Below are 19,633 nucleotides of genomic sequence, written 5' to 3'. Positions count from 1 at the left end.
TGCTGATTTCTAAAGCTTTTAAACATGTTAACATTTAATGCGAGTAAAAAAACTGTCTTTTTTCTCTTGCATTTCTAGTTTGTCTCATGGTCTCATTTTGCAGGCATTTTGAATTTTTAGAATCCTTGAATTTAATCCTGAAAAGAGTACTAGCAAAGTTCTTCATTGAAAAATGCATACTTGGGCTGCCTGGGTGGCTGAGTCCAGTAAATGGCCGACTCTTGATTTTGCCTCAGGTCAGGATCTGGGGTCCTGGGATCTAGCTCTGTGCTGGGCGCAGAGTCATCTGGTTCCTCTCCCTTTGCTCCTCTCTCTCTCTTAGAAAAAAAGAAAAATGCGTATTTTCATCTGTTTACATTTTGTTCACACTGTTTTTAAGGTTTTTTTTTTTTTTTTTTTTCCTGTTTTTAAGTTTTTATGTTCTGAACACAAAGACATTTTTAGTGTTTGGGAACATAGCTCCTCTTAGATGCTCTAAAAGGAGATATTTAAGAATCCATTCGCTACTCCCTCCACTACCCATCCTCTTGATTGTTATTGTTCTAGTAGTTATAACTATAAATCATTTGGATATCGAAGTTAGAAAAGAGACCATTCACCATTACATTAGGACAGTTGAAAAAGAATCACTTGTTCAAATTTACTAGCTTCCTGAAGCTAGTAAAAATGTTTATGGTTTTTAAAATTCCCTGTGAATATATTTCAACACTACAGGACAGTGAGTAACACCTGTTTAACTATTATAGATTATGAGAACAGTAGCTCCTAGAAAAGATAGTATTGCATTTTTCTGTTTAGAACTATAGTGGAGCTAAACTGAAAAATCAGTTGTCATAGTTAACAGCAGTCATGATGTGATACTAGGCATTTTCTTAGTGCGTCTGTTGCTTTAGCTAATAGTCAGCAACGATTAGCTTTTCTTTCCATAGATCTGGTGTCAAGTATTAATCAACTGTAGACTGGAAAGTTTTTATTGGCTAGCATTTATAGTGGAAGAAACACTAGTCTGTTTTTTTTATCGGTAGTCTCTTAACCACATAACTGCATAAGATATTGTCTCTGTGGTGTTCTTACAAAGAGAAACAAATCCTTTAAAAAAAAAACTGTATTACTACTTCAGTATGAAGAGTATGAAAAGAGTATGAAAATAGTGAACTTTGACCTTGAAGAGTCTAAATGATCTAAATTAAGGTTGTGATGTGTACTAGAGAAAAATTACATTAAGTCTAATTTAGCATTCTTGTTTTTCACATTTTGGATGGTTTCTTAATTTTTTTTTATATTTTTTTCTTTATTTATTTATGATAGTCACAGAGAGAGAGAGAGAGAGAGAGAGGCAGAGACACAGGCAGAGGGAGAAGCAGGCTCCATGCACTGGGAGCCCGACGTGGGATTTGATCCAGGTCTCCAGGATCGCGCCCTGGGCCAAAGGCAGGCGCCAAACCACTGCGCCACCCAGGGATCCCCGGTTTCTTAATTTTAAAGGAAGTTATAAAATGTAGTATTGAAAATCTTAAAATACACAGGAGCTAAAAAATATTTTGATTTAAGAATTCCATTAAAAAAAGGGAGCCTACCAGGAAGGGGCCATGGCTGGGTCACCTAAAGGGGGCCAGGAAGGAAAAGTTTGGTCCTGGTAACCATAATGTGATGCGAAATGTTCTGCCCGGAATTGGTGTCATGGCTCTGTACTTTGTCATCCTCTGCATAGCCACCGTGCACATCCACAGGTTCAGTAAAGGGGGCAAGAAGAAAAGGGTTCCCTATTTATCCTTTTCCATATCAGTGGAGTCTGATCCAAAGAGATAGGTGTGTCTCTGGAGTTAATCGTTAACTATGTGTCAAAGGGTTTGGAGAAAAGCATTTTCCTGATTGATGAAAAATAACTCAGTTATGTACATGTACCCCTGCTGGAAGGTTATGCAGTGTATTAATGGAGTGCATAATAAAAACAAAAAAGGTTAAAAAAAGAATTCCGTAAAAAAAAAAAGAATTATATAAATTTGGTTCTTATGCAAAACTGAAGTTTCTGAATGCTTGCAAGGTTTTTGTGTAGTAACTTTTTTCTGATTGCAAAAATCAAGTGTTTGATTTGTTAATCTCTTCTTAGAACAGTAAACAGAAAAAAAATGGGTGTTCATAAAAAAATTGGAAAATTTCACAAATATACAGAAGGAGATAACAGTTACTCATACTTCTACTACCCAAGGAAACTACTATTAATATTTGATATAGATCCACTCTACTAGTTATAGAATCCCCAGGGTATCCTTTGGAATGAATGCCTACAAGAAAGGGTAATGAGTGGTAAAAATGGATATACAGTGTGAATCAAGTTTTGTTAATCTCCTTGTCTCACAGGTGTTGCCAAAGGCTGAAGTGAGGAGCTCCTCCTCACCAACCCCAGGCTGGGAGAAGAGAGCTAGTGGGCCCTTTGGCTAGCCTTGGGTGAAGTGAGGCAGAGCATCTTTTTTGCAGACTGCAGTCTCTCTGCCTTAGGTCTTTTATTTTAACAACTTTGTTAACTCTAAATGGCTACTGGTTGCAGTAGGAGACTTTTGGAGTTCTTGGTGGAGTAGCTTGTTGAATAAGCCACATCAGTTCTTTTCAGCCTCCTAGAAGAATTCTTTACTTTTATTTATTTATTTTTAAAGATTTTATTTATTTATTCATGAGAGACACAGAAAGAGAGGCAGAGACACAGGCAGAGGGAGAAGCAGGCTCCCTGCAAGGAGCCCAATGTGGGACTCGATCCCAGGAATCCGGGATCATGCCCTGAGCTAAAGGCAGACCCTCAACTGCTGAGCCACCCAGGCATCTCTAGAAGAATTCTTTAAATCAGCTCTTACTCAAAAAACTGTCCCAATATTCAGAAATACAGTCGCATTCAGGTTACTTGCACTAAGTGAAAACAAGGTGAAGTGGTTAGACACACCCAGGTGATTTCACTTAACATCTAACCTCAAATCCAGTCGACTTGATAAGAGAAAAATCTGAAGGAGCTCAGAGCAGATTATGGTATAAGCATATGCCAGTCCTCTCCTGTGGAAAAGAAAAGTGCTAATCTGGTCAGATCTGTTAAAGAGACAGGCAAGGCTGAACAAGGCAGAATTTTCTCATCCTGCTCATTTTTGCCCTAGCATAGAAGAAGGATTTCTCCTGGGATGAAACAGAAAGAAGGAAAGATCATGGACAGGTGGCTAGTAATACAAGATGGTTGGCTCTCTTTCTGTGTGCCTTGGCCTAGTGGTAAGCAGATCCCTGGGTCTGAGAAACTAGCAAAATGAAGTGACATGCAGGACAACTTACCCAGGCAGTGATACAGCTTCTTGGTGTTCTGTGTGAAAATACAATGCTGACTTTGATCCCAAGCCCTTAGCGAAAGGAAACCCAGGGATAAGTAGGAGGAAGTAGCATCTCTTTGTAAATGTTTTATTCTTGACATGTAACAGACTCCTGCCTAGAGAATTGTGTCAGCCTCTCCATCCTGCCAGCTGTCTTTCAGGAGCGCCCTCCTGTGTTCTCCTGCACTGACCAGTTTAAAAGGTGTCATTTCTGCCTGAGGATCTTAACAGCTTACATGCCGTGCTTGGTATGAAGGAATTGCTTTGGCAGATGAATAACCATTGTGATGATAACTGCTAGATGCAAAAGAGGGAGATTGCTGGTTTTACAAGTCTATGGTTTCAATTCTTAAGTCTGGCAGGAAACCAGGCCCATTCAGATGGTTCTGGAGACTAATGAAAGGATTATTTTCCGAGGAAGGCCAGAGTTAAGGGTGACATGTGGTTCCTGTCATCCACAAAACCAACCGCAGTGGAAATCTGTTATCACTATTAGGTCCAAAGGAGCAAAGAGAAGAAATAGCTTTACTGGAGTCCAGCGAGAGAGTTGGAGCCACACCTGGGGGTGGGATGGGGGTCTGTCTGGCAGGAACTATGGCCTTGGATGGATTCAGCCACTGTCTGAATTTGTAGCCCGGAGCAGAGAGGGAGTAAGGAAGCAATACTCCCCTCCCCACTTTCTTTCTTCCCTCTTTGATCTTCTTCCAGTCCCATTCTTTGGCCAGACCTATCTGGAGGCCTGCTTGCATTGATGCGGTGATGCTACCCATAGAGGTCAAGTCTTTGGGGGCACAGAGCAGGGCCAGAGTGGTGGAAATTTGCTCTTGCGATGGGGAGAGGGCGATCAAATGGAGAGTTACTAGCACACCATAGTAGCATATTCATAGTTGCACTTCATCTTGTTAACTCAATCTCATCTCCTGAAACCTCAAAATAAACCTTAAGGCATGTGAACTATTGATTATGACTCCGTTTTATCTTTTAATATAAATAGTCCATGCAGTTACTCTAACCTTATCAGAGTAATGAAATAGTCAAAGAAATAATCTGAATAATTCTCAGAAGAATTGGAAAATCACCAAAGACCTTCTGTTGGGGGCATTTTGTTTTTGATTAAAATTAAACTAAGATTTAAAAAAAATATGCATGTGAACTGTAGAAAATATACAAAAAAAATACAAATACAAATACAAAAAGTATAGTTTATTTTTAAAATTTATTTATTTATTTATTTATGATAGTCACAGAGAGAGAGAGAGAGGCAGAGACACAGGCAGAGGGAGAAGCAGGCTCCATGCACCCACCGGGAGCCTGATGTGGGACTCGATCCCGGGTCTCCAGGATCACGCCCTGGGCCAAAGGCAGGCGCCAAACCGCTGCGCCACCCAGGGATCCCCAAAGAGTATTCTTTTAATTACACATTGTGAATTTGTTTTTTGTTGTTAAAATTAAACTGCAGGAATGCCCTGGCAGGTTCAGTCAGTAAAGCAAGCAACTCTTGATCTTGGGGTTGTGATTTTAAGACCTACTGGGGGTCAGCCCCGGTGGCGCAGTGGTTTAGCGCCTTCAGCCCGGGGTGTGATCCTGGAGACCCAGGATCGAGTCCCACATCCGGCTCCTTGCATGGAACCTGCTTCTCACTCTGCCTGTGTCTCTGCGCCTCTCTCTCTCTCTCTGTGTGTCTCTCATGAATAAATAAATAAAATCTTTAAAAAAAGAAAAGACCTATTGGGTGTAAGATTACTTAAAAATGAAATATATATTTTTAAAAAGTTAGGCTGCAAAAGGAAAGTGGAACTTTTTTTTTTAACTCCTTGCATATTATCCCTTCAGATCTATTTAAGGTGGATAAATTGGCATGAAGATTCTTACTCAGCCAATCTAGAAATATAAGAAGAGATTTTTTTTTTTTTTTTATGATAGGCACGCAGTGAGAGAGAGAGAGAGAGGCCGAGACACAGGCAGAGGGAGAAGCAGGCTCCATGCACTAGGAGCCCGACGTGGGATTCGATCCCAGGTCTCCAGGATTGCGCCCTGGGCCAAAGGCAGGCGCCAAACCGCTGCGCCACCCAGGGATCCCAAGAAGAGATTTTAAGCTATTAAAAGAGGATCTGTTTCAACCCATGACTTTATTGAGCACTTGGCTTTTAGAGATTAAACGGTAAATAAGATACTTTGCTTCCCAAAACTTAAGACCAGTGAAGAGGTCCACACCCAACTATAATAATCATTGATAGTTCCTTTAATAGAAGCATCAGCTGTAGGATTAATAAGAGGGAGAAGTGGTTTACTCAATGTGTCTTTACCAGAGATTCCTATAGCTCACAAATATTTATCAAAAGTTTACACTTGCCATGTTTTAGAAATACAGATGATAAAAAGATACCAAAGGGCCCCAAGCTCAAGGAACTGGGTTCAGAATGAGCCTTATTTATTTCAGCCAGAGCAGCCCGTCTCCCCTTTGCTCTAAGGATGCCTGACATTCAAACCCTTATCTATCATGTCCCTCTGTGGTCCTCTGATCTGGCCCCACCTCTCCAGCCTCCTCAGGTGGCCTGGCCTTTAGTTCTTCAGTCAAACCATTATTAGAGTCTTCTCTTGAAATTCCCTTTGCCTGGGATGCCTGCTCCACTTCATTTCAGAACACCTTTTTTGCCTCCTGGTTCCAGTTTATTTATTTTATTTTTATTTTTTTAAAAGATTTTATTTATTTATTCACAAGAGACAGAGAGAGGCAGAGACATAGGCAGAGGGAGGAGAAGCAGGCTCTACGCAGGGAGCACGATGCAGGACTCCATCCTGGTACTCCCGGGATCACACCCTGAGCTGAAGGCAGACGCCCAACAGCTGAGCCACTCAGGATCCCACTGGTCCCAGTTTAAATGCTGCCTCTTCACAGGATCCTTCCCTGACCTTCCAGACAAAATCCAGGGATCTTTTTACTTATTCTAAAACCCGTATATAGACAGGTACTTTCCTCTTCTCCCTCAAATACTTTAAAACTTATTAGTGTAAACTTTTGATGGGTGCCTTCATAAGTGCTATGAGAGCTATGTCTTCAGTGCCAAGCATGGTGTTTAGTAATAGTGCTCAATAAAGAATTATAGAGGGGATCCCTGGTGGCGCAGTGGTTTAGCGCCTGCCTTTGGCCCAGGGTGCTATCCTGGGGACCCAGGATCGAGTCCCACGTCAGGCTCCCGGTGCATGGAGCCTGCTTCTCCCTCTGCCTGTGTCTCTGCCTCTCTCTCTCTCTCTCTCTCTCTCTCACTGTGTGCCTATAAGAAAGAAAGAAAGAAAGAAAGAAAGAAAGAGAACTGGCTTTTAGCCCTGACCCCTATCACTCACCAGCTCTGTGGCTTTTGGTATCATGCTAATTAGGGTTTAATTTCTTACCATGTAGAATGGGCATAATAATGGCAGTTAGTACAAGTTAGTCACTATGCTTTATCTGTTATCTCCTCAACTGAACTTCATTATAGAGGTGAGATGACTTGCTTGAAGTCACACAGTTTGTAAATAGAAAACAGGATTTAGGGACGCTTGGGTGGCTCAGTGGTTGAGTGTCTGCCTTTGGCTCAAGGCATAATCCCAGGACTCTGGGATCGAGTCCCACATCAGGCTTCCTGCATGAGACCTGCTTCTCCCTCTGCCTATGTCTCTGTCTCTGTCTCTCTCTCTGTGTCTCTCATGAATAAATAAATAAAATGTTAAAAAAAAAAAAAAAGAAACAGGATTTAAATAATGATCTGTTTAATTCCAAAAACTGATTGCTTTTCTCCATACCTTTTCCTGGGGGAAAAGGAGTGACAGAAGATTCCTGGGGGTAAAACCTGTAGGGGAGAAGGTCTTTGATGCAGGTAGTAGTATGGATGCCTATTCTGAAGATATTGACATTCATGAAGAAGCAGGTTTAAATCACTTTTCGGGAATTGAAGTGTGGGATTAACTCCCATTTAGGTGAAGGGGTAAGTGACTTCTTCACGGCTCTACCCCTCCCCAGGGTCAAGTGACTTCTAAACTATCCTGAAGAAGTTAGCTGGGCCCTGAAGCCAAAAGTAGTACAAATGCCCCAACGCAAGAACTGGGGTAGAGAGTGACAAGCCTTGCAGGGTAGGCCAAGGAGTTGCTAATGTGCTGTAAAATGCTGTAGGGAAACATCAATGAGTTTTTTATTTATTGAAAATATTTTGAAAGTAAGAAGTCCCAATTTGGAGTCCCCATTAGGGGCCAGGGTGTTCATAGCTTTTCTCTCATTTTGCATCTCTGGAACAAAGTAAGCATTTTAGTTCTTTCATTCCACTGTACAACCCAGCACAGTAGTGTTATGAAAAAGGAATTAGCAGCATGGGGTAAGGAATGGATGTTTATGTTCAGTTGTTTGGTATAATTCTATTGTTATTGTCTTTCTGTGAGGGTAGATTGCCTAGCCTAGATGGGTAGCAACCTCATACAAGTCACTTTACTTTCACCTCTATAGCCTCAGCTTTTCATTTGGAAATTAGGGTTAATTAAAATGTCTACCTCATAGGCTTATTGTGCAACATCCATGCAGTACCTGGCACAAAATAAGCTTTTAGGCAATGTTAGCTGTTACTGTTATCAATATCTATTTTTTGTCAATTTCTGGCCCATGTTTCTTGAGTGAATGTGCATTGTTTATCAAAGACAGGTTGACTGGGACACAGGAGGAACTGACTTTTTTTTTTTTTAAGATTGTGATTTCAGTGTTTACAAAGATAATAAAATAACAATGAAAAGAAGACAATGAGCCATTTTACTGGAGCAGTCCTAGTGTTTCCTAGATGTGTTTATGATGAAATGTGAACCTGAGCTGATACTTATAGAACCCATGGTATGTGCTAGGGCTGTGCTTTCCGTGCATTATCCCTGGGAAGTAGTTTGATTGTGTCTAATTTACAGATAAGGAAGTTAGGATCTTTCTAAGGTGTTGCTATCAGACAGCTGTAGAAGTAGGCATTAAACCATGTGCTTCTCCAAACCATTTTGTTCCTTTAGCATTGTAAAAGGCTGACTTACTTTCCAGCAATTTCAGCAGCTCTGCTGGAGGTAAAAATGGGAACTAGGGCTCTTAATTGTTTTTCTAGTCTATTGGATTAATTGAAAGCACCAGGCATAGTGTGCTGCCTAGTACATAGTAGAGGCTCAAGGAAATATTTATGGACTATAAATCTTAATCAGAATGAGTGAGAAAAGGATGACAGAGAAAAGCAGTATTAGGGGCTGGCCCCAGCCTGTTTTCTACTAAAAAAGAACCCCAAAAAACAAATCTGAGGTCACTAAAGATTTTATTAGCATAGCATGTTTACACAGACTAACGGTTAGAGTCTGAGGTGACGAATTTTCCTGTGTGTTGCAGGGGATTGACTCCTGTCTGTAGAGTTGTTATCTACAGAAATATATTTGCTTCCCTCTGGGTGCCCCCACTGCTTAAGAAGCTCCTGGCTCTGTCCTTGTTTTGGGTTAATGAGTTTAGTTTTTTTTTTAAAGACTTTATTTATTCATGAGACAGAGAGAGAAGCAGAAACACAGGCAGAGGGAGAAGCAGGCTCCATGCAGGGAGCCCGATGTGGGACTCAATCCCCGGACTCCAGGACCACCACATCCTGGGCCAAAGGCAGGCGCTAAACTGCTGAGCCACCCAGGTATCCCCAATTAGTTTAGTTTCAACGAAGAAAAGCTATGTGTAATGTTAAAATAAACAAACCATAAATAGGAAGGTGTAGTTGCTGTCATAACTCATCACTAATCTATTTCAAAGCCAGATCCAACTGTATTTGTATTTTCCTTTAGTTCAGGTAATTCAGGGTTGGCAAACCTTGTAATGGTAATGAAGGAGGAAGGAGAGGAGACCTTCTTGCATAGAGCAGCAAGCATGCTGCATTTAAATGTAGATTTCTGGGCAGCCTGGGTGGCTCAGTGGTTTAGTGTCGCCTTCAACTCAGGGCCTGATCCTGAAGACCAGGGAGTCCTACGTCAGGCTCCCTGCATGGAGCCTGTGTCTCTGCCTCTCTCTCTCTCTCTCTCTGTGTCTGTCGTGAATAAATAAATAAAATCTTAAAAGAAAAAAGTAAATCTAGACTTCTTCTCCCTCCCCCATAACAACAGAAAAAAAAATCTTATTTTTGTGGGGGAGGGGGAACTTCATTATGGTGAGGCATTTATTGGACATATCAAACCTGAAACGTGGCCAGTCAGATGGTAGTTTGATTACTAAGTATTCTCTATGATTTATCATGTTAGAGTACATAATGAAGATACTTAAAGAAGTAATTATATTAATTTATTATAGAAGTAGTTCATGTGTGGAAATTTTAAAGTGTAAAACATTCAAAGACTCTGGTAAGACCCAATGCCCAGACCTTGGTTTCTTTCTTTCCTTTTTTTTTTTTTTTTAGATTTTATTTATTTACTCATGAGAGACAGAGAGAAAGAGAGAGAGGCAGAGACATGGGCAAAGGGAGAAACAGGCTCCATACGGGGAGCCTGACATGGGACTTGATCCCGGGCCCCAGGATCACACCCTGGGCTGAAGGCAGGCACTCAACCGCTGAGCCACTCAGGGATCCCCAGACCTTGGTTTCTAGTTCCATTCTCCAGTAAAAGGAACTAGACATGACTTAATTCTATGGCGGGGGCAGGGAATAAGCAAGTTGAGCCTGGAGCATCTTCTAATCCCAGAAAGCACAAAAGTGTTAAAACAAAACACAAAACACACAATAATGGGGTATGTCAAATGAACACAGGAGCCTGAAAGAGCTCCTAGTGGGTCCAAGGTGGGACAATTTAAACAAATAATATCATTTAAAATTGTAACTCAAGGGCAGCCCCGGTGGCGCAGTGGTTTGGTGCCGCCTGCAGCCTGGGGTGTGATCCTGGGGACCCTGAATCGAGTCCCACATTGGGCTCCCTGCATGGAGCCTTTCTCCCTCTGCCTGTTCCTCTGCCCCTCTCTCTCTCTGTGTCTCTATGAATGAATAAATAAAATCTTTAAAAAAAATTGTAACTCAAGATATAAAATAAAGATAAATAAAAGATACAATCAATATACATATAATATGTAATAATGATAATATAAATATGTAAAAATATAATAAAACATTAATATAAAAGGAAAATATGTGTGTCCATACAGATGTAAATAAATGATTGAATGGGTAAGCAAATAGGAAAGAATAGATAAATCTTCCATGTAGAAGAATTCCAATGATTAGTGTCAATAATCCTCCAAAAGGAGGTGAAACATAACTATCCATCCCTTAAATGTGGGCTGTGCTTAATGACATCCTTCCAAAGAGAATAGTATGGAAAGGGGGTGTGAAACTTTTCAGTGGAGAAACTTGACAAACACTACCCCAGCCAGATGATCAAGTTAGCATGAACAATGATAAGTGTTCACTTGATATGATGTAATGAGAATGGCACTTTACCTCTGTGGTCTTCCTCCTCAAAATTAATAATCCCATTAGAATCTTGAGAAAACCTTTAGAAAATTGAGACTTTCTATAAATATTTAACTAGTACTCCTCAAAACTGCTGTCAGGGTCATCAAAAAGGTATGAGAAATTGTCAGTCTAAAAAGGAGTAAAGAGATATGACAACTAAATGTAACGTGATATCCTGGATGGGATTCTGGAACAGAAAAAGAACATTAGGCAAAAACTAAGGAAATCTGAATAAAGTATGGACTTAATGTGTCAATATTGGTTTATTAGTTGTGACAAATGTAGCACACCAACGGGAGAGGTTAACAATAGGGGAAACGGGGTGTAGGGTATATAGGAACAATGTAGAGTCTTTACAACTCTCTGTAAACTTAGCATCATTCTAAAATTGAAAGCTTATTTTTACAAAAAGATGGTGGCAAGGACAAGAGTCTGTAGTTCAAGTTTAATTTTCATCATGCTGGGAGCCTAAAGTAAATAAAAGCCCTTGGTGTTCTAGGCTGATTATGGTGTAAAGTGGGACAACTCTTCTTTGCTGTCATCTTGTAAAGCCATGACAGTTTATTTGCAGAATCAGAGAATGCAGGATTTTTAAATGTTCTCCTGTGGAATTTTCTACCGGCATGACTTTTTTTCCCCTTTGCTTCTGCCTGGTAGCAGTCCCCTGAGTGGCATTTGCTGTCCTAGTTAATCAGAGGGTAGGAGAAATGAAAAACTCTCCTCTTCCCCCTCCTATGAAGTTTCAATGGGCACTGGAAATGTAGGTCAAATTGCATCACTGTAGAAAGGAGCGAACAGGAAGGTATTTATGAAGTGCTGCCAGCCTCTCTTTAGATTCCGAGTTATGATGAGCCAGTGTGGAGCCAGCTTAGGTGTGAGATACATGGAATCAGAGAGTCATGTTTTTGATGTAGTCCCAGAATGTTACATTTAATCAGTGATAAAAAGATTTCTGTCTAAAACCCTAGTGAGAATAACTTGTACTGGCTTTGTTTCATTTGCATCTCCCGGCTTCTGGAATTCTTTTTGTCTCTTATTTATTATTGGTGTATTACAGCAATTCATATGAATTTAGCCAGAGATAATTTGAATTGTAGAAACTATTCCCATGTGTACATTAAAAAAAAAAATCTCTTGTTTGGTAATCACATTGAGTCTAATAATGTATTTTGCAGATTATCTTCATTAGCATACAGAAATCAGAAAATATGTTTTTTATTTTTAAGTTTCAAGTATGCCGTTCCATGACTTTTTTTTTGCTTTCTATTTTTTTAATGTCTTTAATGGATTTTAAGATAAGCCTTTAAATATATTTGTATTTTTTTACATTGTGTACTACTTGCCTTTTGTAAAAAGTCCAGATATTTGCTGCCCAAGTGCTCGATATTACTCACATTGTCATGAACAGTAACCATCCTGACAGCAAAACCAATTAAAAAACCTACTTCATTTCTACTCTTGCCTCTATTAAGATTATCTGTAGTTTGTATACCAAATGGAAAATCAGATGATAAAAAAATAATTGCACAGGCTTGGGTTTTATTTAATCTTATAGGTTGCATAAATTATTCTTTGAAGTCTGTTTATAATCTAACATACTTTTAGTTATTTTTGACTTTTTATTTTGAAATAATTAAATATTCACAGGTTGCAAAGACAGTTCAGAGAGGACCTGGTTACTCTTCACCCAGTTTCTCCCATAAGTTACATCTTTCCCAACTACAATTCAATACCAAAACTGGGAAAGTGACATTGGTATAGAGTATGTGTGTAGTTCTGTGTAATTTTATCTCATGTAGATTTGTATAACCACTACTACAAACAAGATACAGAGCTATTCCAGCACCACAAAAATCTCCTGATGCTGTCCTCTAATGGTTTTAGTCATTCATGTTACCCATATAGTCCCTAACTTCTGGCAACCACTAATCTGTTCTCCAACTCTAATTTTGTCATTTTGGGAATGTTACATAAATGTGATTTTTTTGAGATTGGCATTTTTCATTCATTTTTAAAAGAATTTTATTTTAAAAAGAGCATCAATGTTAAACATTTAAAAACATATTTATTTTAAAATAAGTTGTTGTCCAGAGTTTGATTCACTAATTTTCAAACCTGTACTTTTCTTGCTTGGTTGTCCTATACTCTGTTGCTATATTTGAACAGCAGCTAAAGTCGTATGTACCGAGGTAATAGCTGATTATAGCATTAACCTTATTGCCTACTGTTACAGATGATACAGCAACGTTAAAGGGAAAATTACCCCGGGAAAAGCCCATTCCATCAGCAAGTTAAGTTAAATATTGCAACTGTTTACCGAGCAGGAGTAAGAAAACCAAGTGTATACTTTAGTTTTACCAAATAAAGTGACACTCATTTGTGTTCATTTCTTCTTGAAAGAGCTTTGCAGAGAGAGACTCTTTGGGACATGATATTTGCATGAACAGCAATTTAAATATTTACATTAATTAATGAAAGAATTGCTAGATCTTCCTCGACTTATAATGGGGTTATGTCCCAATAAACCCATCATAAGTTGTTCCAAGATGCATTTAAAACACCTAACCTGGGGCGCGTGGGTGGCTCAGCGGTTGAGTGTCTGCCTTCAGCTCAGATCTCGATCCCGGGGTCCTGGGATCGATTTCCACGATTTCCACATCAGGTTCCCCATGGGGAGTCTGCTTCTCCTTTAGCCTATGTCTCTGCCTCTCTCTGTGTCTCTCATGAATGAATAAATAAAATCGTAAAAACAAACAAACAAAAACCAAACATCTAACCTGGGGTTCTTGGCCGTCAGTAGAGTGTTGGTAGAGCATGTGACTCTTGATTTCAGGGTTGTGAGTTTGAGCCCCATGTTGGGTGTAGAGATTACCCAAAATCTTAAAAAAAATAAAATAAAAAAAAAAACAGTCTAACCCACTTAACATGGCTTAGCCCAGTATACCTTAAACCTGCTTACATTAGCCTACAGTTGTGCAAAATCATCTAACATAAAGCCTATTTTATAAGAAAATGTTACTATCTCATGTAGTTCATTGAATATCGTGTTGATAGTGAAAACCAGAATGACTATAGGTACAGAATGTTTGTCAGTGTGTGGGTTGTTGACCCTCATGATTGCATGGCTGACTGGAAGCTGTGGTGCTGCTGCTGCCCAGCATCACGAGAGTGTCATACCACATATAGCTAGCCTGGGAAAAGATCCAAATCCAAAATTGTAAGTATGATTTCTACTGAATGTATATTACTTTCACACCATTGTAAAGTTGAAAAATCATTAAGTCAAAACATTGTTAAGTCAGGGACCTTCTGTATGTGGTTAGTGTGAAATGTCACCATATGAAGGCCAGTGTCTGCATCTTGTTAATACTGTCTTACTGTGGTAGATGAAGGATGGGAACAAACAGCCTCAGAAGGAACAAATCTTCCTCAGATGACTGTATGTTGTTTTCTAACAAAATATAAAAAATATGCTAGATGCTGTAGGACACATTAGTGTTTTGCTACGAATAATGATATCATAGTTCTAGGGAATCCAATATGGCCAGACCTATGAACTGAGCAAATAGAAGGTGAGTCCCCAAGCACCATTCTGCAGCTCACTAGCAATGAAGGGGAGATGTGAGCACTCACCGGTTGGCTTGCCCAGAATTCATGTTTCTGAAGACCGTGTCAGAACAGATTTTTATAAATGAGATACTCTTGTAATTGGCAATTGATTTTCATTTGGTTCTAGCTCCTAATGTTTTAGTCTTCCTCCCCATAGGAAACTATTCTTTGTAGTTAAAATCAACCTCTACTTACCACTTTAACATTTTTTCTTTTTAAAAGGATTTATTTATTTATTTATTTATTTATTTATTTATTTATTTATTTATTTATTTATGAGAAGGAGAGAGAGAGTGCCAGCATGCGAGCTGGAGTGATGATACAGCAACGTTAGGGGCAGAGGGAGGGGCAGAGGGAAAGGGAGAGGGAGAAGCAAATTCTTTGCTGAACAGGGAGCTCAATCGCAGGACCCTGAGATCATGACCTGAGCCAAAGTCAGAGGCCTAAACCACTGAGGCACCCGGCTCCCTACCACTTTAACATTTTCTTCTGATCATCCTTATTTTCATCAAGCAGCATGATTGTACTTGAAGTAGTGGTTGGGATAGAGGAAGAGGGAAGCCATCATTTATTGATCATCAACTGTATGCCAGGCACTGTATAAAAATGTAGTAAGTAACTCTGTAGCACGTAAGACAATTTTCTTGATCAGATTTTTTTTTTAAAGATTTTATTTATTCATCAGAGAGAGAGAGAGAGAGAGGCAGAGACATAGGCAGAGGGAGAAACAGGTTCCATGCAGGGAGCCTGATGTGGGACTCAATCCCGGGACCCCAGGATCATGCCCCGGGCCAAAGGCGGCACTAAACCGCTGAGCCACCTGGCTGCCCTTCTTGGTCAGATTTATTTAAGAGCCCTTCTGCCCCAAACAGAATGTATCTATTAAGATACATGTATGTTAATTTATATATAAGTAGATAATTTAAAGAATATAGATTTTTAGATTAATTTGTATGTTCATGAGGCAATGTGTGAAGTGATATGGAGTATAGGGATATAGGACCTACCCCACCCATTAACAGCTCTCTGGAAAACCAGTTATAAGTAGAAGAAAAAATCAGCTAACTACAGGAGTGAAAACTGCCCTACCCATCAATGCCCTACCAATCTACCAACATATATAATAAGGCAATCCATAAGTAATTACCAAATAGATCCTTCAGATTGTAAATGCTGTAGTTGTTCAGAGGAGGACAAGATTATTGATCTCTGACCCTTAGTTCTGTCACTTATAAAATGCAGATGATACCTACCTCATAGTGAGAAATGAATAAACTGTGTAAGTAAAAGCCTTATTAGACAACAATACTAATACTGTATTAGGGTGGCCTGACTATTGCTACCTAAAACTTTAGTAGCTTAATACATGTTCATTTCTCTCTCAGGTCACAGCTCAGTATGGGTTGGCAAGGAGACTCTTCTCTACCTAGTTATTAAGGGTTGAAGTTTTGTGGCTCTGCCCTCTAGGGGCTTGGAGCCCTCTCCATTTTACTAACCTAGGTTATGAGAGACTGAGGATCAAAACAAAGAGGTTTACATGGATCAAGCCTAGAAGTGGAACCCAACATCTCTTCATATTTTAGGACTCACATAGCTACATCTTACTGCAATGGAAATTGGGAAATTTAGTCTAATTGTGTGTTCAGGAAGATGAAGAATGTGGATACAGGTTGGCATTGGCAATCTTTATCACAAATAATATTTAAAAGGCTTAACAGAAGAGGAAGGACTTTCCCTGGATCTTTTAGAGAAGCTAGTAAAAGTTGCAGTAGGTAGCCCCGCCTGCTTTTATTTACCTGGCCTTACTTAAGGAGGAAGGGTAGAAAAGTTCAAACAAACAAAACGAAACAAACAAAAAAACCCTGCAGGCATTGTTGATAAAAATTACATATTTATTGTACTAGGAACTGCTTCTATTGTGAGCCATTTGGTAGTGACCTTTAGGCAAGCCATTTAACTACTTTATACCTCCATTTCCTCACTTCTAAACGTTCTTCATAGGGCTGTGGTGAAAATTAAACAGGACAGTGCATGTAAAGTACTTAGCACAGGGGCTGGCCCAGAATAGACACTCAGTAAAAGTTGTTACTGTTATTGGTAGTGTTAATAAGTATGCCTCCAGAGTTAAATACTTGCTAGCTGTTCATTTATTTGACATCATTCCTAAAGGACTGTGTTAGAGTAGCAAAGAATGATTTGACTGAGTATATTTATGTGGATTTTAGAATTCTATAACCCTACTCCAGGATCAGGAGATTGATGTCCCCCTGGCAGATATTGGGGGAGAAACCCTTTCTGTCCCTCACAGGCCTTCCTTTTCCCTGTCAACACCACAGACTTTTTATTGCCCTGTCAAGAGGACAGTAAGGCATCATGGACTTTACTTTTCATCCTTCCTTCCCCTTTTTCGTCTATAGGTGGACTTGGTTGGGAAGAGTGTGGGTAGATGCCACAACAGCTATGTATTGCTCAGGCCTAATTGCAAGTTCTCAGCAAGGCAGGAACATCCCACCCCAGGCCCACATTATCTTGAGTGGTTGGGTAGCTTGTCAGACCCAGTGGTTTCATTGAATTCAATTCTATTCAGCAGGCATTAACACTTAGAATATCAGGCCCTGGGGGTATGAGGGTGAAATGTTGCAGACCCTGCCTCTAAGAAGCCCACTTAGGGATGTAGGTGTGATGACCTGAAGAGGTTTATCAGAGTTTGTTTTAAAGGCTGGATGGGAGTTACTTGGAAGGTAGGAAGTAGTTTAGGATGGCAGGAACAGCAGTGTGGAGGAAAGAGGTAAGAATTGCTGTGCAGGGTAGCAGTAGAAGGAATGGTTTTCAGCTCCACTTTAGTATGCAGTTGCCACAGTTCTACCCCTTTGGGGCCTCATCTCACAAGTCTCAGTATTTTTTTCTGGTAAAGGAGGATAGTAAAAGTTGTTACATCATAGAACCGGGAGGATTAGGTGAGAATGTATTTAAAGGGTTTACTGTGTTGAAACTGGGCACTTAGCAAGTAGTGCTTAGTGAATGTCAGCCACTGTTACTGGACTCTGCTTTAGACCTGCAAATCTACTGGCTTGAGCAAACGTTTTACACAACCTGGGGAATTATTGACAATTATATTTTTGTTTCTCCTTCAGCTAATGGTGAAATAGTGTACTATAGTTATGCTTGATGGACAAATGGCTTACCCCTCAGCCAAATGGAAGGAGAGCCCTGTCAGTGAAGCCTGGGAAAGATGGGGCTTGAGATGGGAGAGCCATGTGACCTGAAATGGCAAGGGAAGTGAGAAATGGCTATATTGAAATCTTTCCTGAGAAGGGCTGAATGTGTATGGAAATGTTCTGGTGCCAAGCACTGACAGAAAATGGAGGCTTTAATGGAGTTTCATGGAGGGTCAAGAAAGCCTTATGACTAAAATATCTCCTTGAAACCTAGGCCAGAGGTGTTGGAGTCCTTACTAGTAAGTGATGTCAGCTCCTGGTTTAGCAGTTGTGTGTTTAGTGGAGTGACCTTGAGAGCAGACCCTGTAGCTCAGTAAGTGGGAGAACTTCAGCTGGTCTTTGAAGAGGTGGACATCTAGCACCATTGAGAAGTCAGATTGTGTGGAGTATAGAGTTTCATTTTTAAATTTGCTTTGACAGGGAAAAAGCCTGTCAGGGTGAAAGCAAGGAAGAGAATGAGTAAACTCAGGGCCGTGCTAATTCATATTGCTGAATAATTACAGATAACATGCAATCTGATTTGGAAATGTTTGGTCTGTGGTGTTTCATGTAAAAGAGCCTGAGGATAACATCATAGGCTAAACGTCACACACAGGAGATAGGTGTATAAGGAAAATAAGTGATGCAGCCAGGTGGGAACTTTGAAAAGAAGGTACTCAGGGAGTGGCAAGGGGCATCCCATTGACAGCATCACCCAGTTATCCCCACCCAGGAGAGCTGGCACCGGTGGCCACATTTTTTAACTTTCCAAGAGAAAAAGGAAATGTGGAATTTTATGTGAATCTTCCCACCTTTTAAATATTAGCAACAAATTCCTTTTTTCCCCTAAGATCACTAAAGTAATAGAGACAGTGAAGTGGACTGTTTTAGGCCTGTGGACTTTGTTTGTAGTGAGGGTCAAAGAGTAGAGGATAGCCCAGAGGTTATACATGGAGTTGCTCTGGTGCCAGGCATGGCACCTGGCATGGAGCACATGCTCAGCACGTTTTTATTGAGTAAATAAATGGGGCAAACCTCTGTTGGTTGTCAGTCTTTCCATGCGCAAAATGGAGAGATTGGAGCTGGCCTTCCCTCCAGTTAGAACTTGTATTATCCTCCTTGCAGGGCCCTCTCTACTCTGTTCTTTTCCCTTTTGTGCCCTTTCCAAGCACCTAGGGTGCTTAGGGGTTCAAGCCCCTAGATTTTAAGAAGGTTTAAGAAATAAAAAAATTCATGTTATGCTTCGATACAAGAGTGACTCAGTTCGGCCTGCTTTTCTTCTATCATGGCTAGGGCATTTTTGTTTAATTTTGACATACTTGACTGTACAATAAGTGATCCAGATTACAGCGAGGCTCTCAGAGTCTTAAAAGTACATAAAAATGTTCTAGAAAATAAGGCCTTTTCTCTATAAATGTTGATATAACACTGCTCATGTAACAGTGTGGACTTTTCTCTGTTTAAAGGTAATGAAAGGACTTTTCCAAACCCTTGGGCATTCCACAGAACCTTTTTTTACAACAAATTCTGGTGATATCTGCCCTTTTAAAAACAAAAGTTTTTGCTGTCTTGAGCAAGATTATTTTTGTTGCACTTATCAAGAATCAATTAAAAAACATTTAAGCTCAGAAGAGGGAGCCTTTTACTTTATAGGTCCGTGGAATTCTTAAACCCTTTGGGAAGGAAATGCTTTGGGCCTCTGGAAGACCATACCTGAGACAGGGAAGTTCAAGACCCATCCGTGACAGGAACTGGTTCCCTTTCTATCCTCTGGGATTTAGTGGCCTCCTAGGTTAGATTTGTTCTGAGCACTGTGTTTATTCTTCTCTTTGCTGACTGGCTTTTTCCTATAGACTGAGAGTGCATGGGGGTAGCTTGCAGCCTAGACCAGAGTAGACCCTCTTCATTCCAATTCTAGTTCCAAGGAGAACAAATGGAATGTCTCAGATTAGGTCATGTGTCCAACTTTGGCCAAAACAAAGGAGGAGTTTGGAGTTGCATAATATAAATACCGTTTGGC

At 40.1% G+C, this 19,633-nt stretch overlaps 1 protein-coding gene across 3 annotated transcripts in view; it reads left to right on the top strand.

Annotated features, from left to right (window-relative positions):
• The window catches only part of ATXN7 (ataxin 7), a 139,717-nt gene that overhangs the window by 10,685 nt on the left and 109,399 nt on the right, over positions 1–19,633 (top strand). The window lies entirely within an intron of this gene.

Source organism: Canis aureus, chromosome 19, assembly GCF_053574225.1.
Source record: "Canis aureus isolate CA01 chromosome 19, VMU_Caureus_v.1.0, whole genome shotgun sequence".
Taxonomy (NCBI): domain Eukaryota; kingdom Metazoa; phylum Chordata; class Mammalia; order Carnivora; family Canidae; genus Canis; species Canis aureus.
This window is presented reverse-complemented; position numbering and strand designations above follow the sequence as displayed.